This window comes from Triticum aestivum, chromosome 2A (genome assembly GCF_018294505.1).
Source record: "Triticum aestivum cultivar Chinese Spring chromosome 2A, IWGSC CS RefSeq v2.1, whole genome shotgun sequence".
Taxonomy (NCBI): domain Eukaryota; kingdom Viridiplantae; phylum Streptophyta; class Magnoliopsida; order Poales; family Poaceae; genus Triticum; species Triticum aestivum.
In genome coordinates, this window is record NC_057797.1 from 576,163,845 (window position 1) to 576,167,958 (window position 4,114).

The following is a 4,114-nucleotide window of genomic DNA, read 5'->3' on the forward strand; positions in this document are numbered from 1 at the left end:
GTGATGAATGATATGCGATGTATGAGATTGATCATGTTCTTGTAATAGGATTCACGACTTGCATGTCGATGAGTATGACAACCGGCAGGAGCCATAGGAGTTGTCTTTATTTATTTGTGACCTGTGTGTCAACTTAAACGTCATGTAATTACTTTACTTTATTGCTAACTGTTAGCCATAGTAGTAGAAGTAATAGTTGGCGAGGCAACTTCATGAAGACACGATGATGGAGATCATGATGATGGAGATCATGGTGTCATGCCGGTGACGATGATGATCATGGAGCCCCGAAGATGGAGATCAAAAGGAGCAAAGTGATGATGGCCATATCATGTCACTATTTGATTGCATGTGATGTTTATCATGTTTATACATCTTATTTGCTTAGAACGACGGTAGTAAATAAGATGATCCCTTACAACAATTTCAAGAAGTGTTCTCCCCTAACTGTGCACCGTTGCGACAGTTCGCTGTTTCAAAACATCACGTGATGATCGGGTGTTTTATTCAGACGTTCAAATACAACGGGTGTTGACGAGCCTAGCATGTACAGACATGGCCTCGGAACACATGCAAAACACTTAGGGTTAACTTGACGAGCCTAGCATGTACAGACATGGCCTCGAAACACGGAGACCGAAAGGTCGAACATGAGTCGTATAGAAGATACGATCAACATGAAGATGTTCACCGATGATGACTAGTCCGTCTCACGTGATGATCGGATACGGCCTAGTTTGACTCGGATCATGTAATCACTTAGATGACTAGAGGGATGTCTATCTGAGTGGGAGTTCATAAGATGAACTTAATTATCCTGAACATAGTCAAAAGGTTTTTGCAAATTATATCGTAGCTCACGCTATAGTTCTAATGTTTAGATATGTTTCTAGAGAAAAATTAGTTGAAAGTTGATAGTAGCAATTATGCGGACTAGGTCCGTAAACTGAGGATTGTCCTCATTGCTTCATAGAAGGCTTATGTCCTTAATGCACCGCTCAGTGTGCTGAACCCCAAACATCGTTTGTGGATGTTGCGAACATCTGACCTACACGTTTTGATAACTACGTGATAGTTCAGTTAAACGGTTTAGAGTTGAGGCACCAAAGACGTTTTTGAAACATCGCGAAACATATGAGATGTTTTGAGGGCTGAAATTGGGATTTCAGGCTCGTGCCCATGTCAAGAGGTATAAGACCTCCGACGATTTTCTTAGCCTGCAAACTAAGGGAGAAAAGCTCAATCGTTGAGCTTGTGCTCAGATTGTCTGAGTGCAACAATCACTTGATAGTGATGTTTCTCCAAAGTCATTGCCACCAAGCTGCTAGAGCTTCGTGATGAACTATAACATATCAGGGATAGATATGATGATCCTTGAGGTATTCACGATGTTTGACACCGCGAAAGTAGAAATCAAGAAGGAGCATCAATTGTTGATGGTTGGTGAAACCACTAGTTTCAAGAAGGGCAAGGGCAAGAAGGGATACTTCATGAAACGGCAAATCAGCTGCTGCTCTAGTGAAGAAACCCAAGGTAAAACCCAAACCCGAGACTAAGTGCTTCTGTAATAAGGGGAACAACCACTAGAGCAGAATTACCCTAGATACTTGGTAGATAAGAAGGCTGGCAAGGTGGATAGAAGTATATTGCATATACATTGTGTTAATGTGTACTTTGCTAGTACTCCTAGTAGCTCCAGGGTATTAGATACCGGTTCGGTTGCTAGGTGTTAGTAACTCGAAACAAAAGGCTACGGAATAAACGGAGACTAGCTAAAGGTGAGCTGACGATATGTGTTGGAAGTTTTTCCAAGCTTGATATGATCAAGCATCGCACACACCCTCTACCAAAGAGATTCGTGTTAAACCTAAATAATTGTTATTTGGTGTTTGCGTTGAGCATAGACATGATTGGATTACGTCTATCGCAATACGGTTATTCATTTAAGGAGAATAATGGTTACTCTGTTTATTTGAATAATACCTTCAATGGTCTTACACCTAAAATGAATGGTTTATTAAATCTCGATCGTAGTGATACACATGTTCATGCCAAAAAGATAGTAATGATAGTACCACCTACTTGTGGCACTGCCACGTAAGTCATATCGGTATAAAACGCATGAAGAAGCTCCATATTGATGGATCTTTGGGCTCACTCGTTTTTGAAAAGTTTGAGACATGCGAACCATGTCTATTGGTGTATATGCATGAAGAAACTCCATGCAAATGGACCGTTTTGACTCACTTGATTTTGAATCACTTGGGACATGCAAATCATACCACATGGGCAAGATGACTGAAAAGCCTCGTTTTCAGTAAGATGGAACAAGATAGCAACTTGTTGGAAGTAACACATTTTGATGTGTACAGTCCAATGAGTGCTGAGGCATGCAGTGAATATCGTTTTGTTCTTACTTCACAGATGATTCGAGTAGATGTTGAGTATATTTACTTGATGAATCACGAGTCTGAATTATTGAAAGATTCAAGTAATTTCAGTGTGAAGTTGAAAGATCGTCGTGACAAGAGGATAAAAGATCTATGATATGATCATAGAGATGAATATCTGAATCACGAGTTTGGCACAGAATTAAGACATTGTGGAAATTGTTTCACAATTGATACCGCCTGGAACACCATAGTGTGATGGTGTGTCCGAACATCATAGTTGCACCCTATTGGATATGATGCATACCATGATGTCTCTTATCGAACTGCCACGATATTTTATGGGTTAGGCATTAAAGACAACCACATTCACTTTAAATAGGGCACCACGTAATTTCGTTGAGATGACACCGTATGAATTATGGTTTAGAGAAACCTGAGTTGTCGTTTCTTAAAAGTTTGGGGCTGCGACGCTTATATGAAAAAGTTTCAGGTTGATAAGCTCGAACCCAAAGCGGATAAAATGCATCTTCATAGGAAACCCAAAACAGTTGGGTATACCTCCTAATTCAGATCCGAAAGCAATAGGGATTGTTTCTTGAATCGGGTCCTTTTTCGAGGAAAGGTTTCTCTCGAAAAGTTGAGTGGGAGGATGGTGGAGACTTGATGAGGTTATTGAACCGTCACTTCAACAAGTGTGTAGCAGGGCACAGGAAGTTGTTCCTGTGGCACGTACACCAACTGAAGTGGAAGCTTATGATAGTGATCATGAAACTTCGGATCAAGTCACTACCAAACCTCGTGGGATGACAAGGATACATACTACTTCAGAGTGGTACGTAATCCTGTCTTGGAAGTCATGTTGCTAGACAACAATGAACCTACGAGCTATGGAGAAGCGATGGTGGGCCCAAATTCTGACAAATGGTTAGAAGCCATAAAATCCGAGAGAGGATCCATGTATGAGTACATATGGATTTTGAAAGGAAGACAGACAATGATGGTAAGTGTCACCATTGAGAAAGCTCGACTTGTCGTTAAGATGTTTTTCGACAAGTTCAAGGAGTTGACTACGATGAGACTTTCTCACTCGTAGCGATGCTAAGAGTCTGTTGGAATTATATTAGCAATTACTGCATTATTTATGAAATCTTGCAGATAGGATGTCAAAACATTGTTTCCTCGACGATTCTTGAGGAAAGGTTGTATGTGATACAACCGGAAGGTTTTGTCTATCCTGAAATATGCTAATAAGTATGCAAAGCTCCAGCAATCCTTCTGAGGACTGGAGTGAGCATCTCAGAATTGGAATGTATGCTTTGATGATGATCAAAGATTTTGGGTGTATACAAAGTTTATGAGAAACTTGTATTTCCAAAGAAGTGAGTGGGAGCACTATAGAATTTCTGATGAGTATATGTTGTTGACATATTAATGATCAGAAATGACGTAGAATTTCTGGAAAGCATATAGGGTTATTTGGAAAGTGTTTTCAATGGAAAACCTGGATTAAGCTACTTGAACATTGAGCATCAAGATCTATAAGGATAGATCAAAACGCTTAATAGTACTTTCAAATGAGCACATGCCTTGACGTGATCTTGAAGGTGTTCAAGATGCATCAGTCAAAGAAGGAGTTCTTGCCTGAGTTGTAAGGTATGAAGTTAAGACTTAAAGCTCGACCATGGCAGAATAGAGAGAAAGGAACGAAGGTCGTCCCCTAT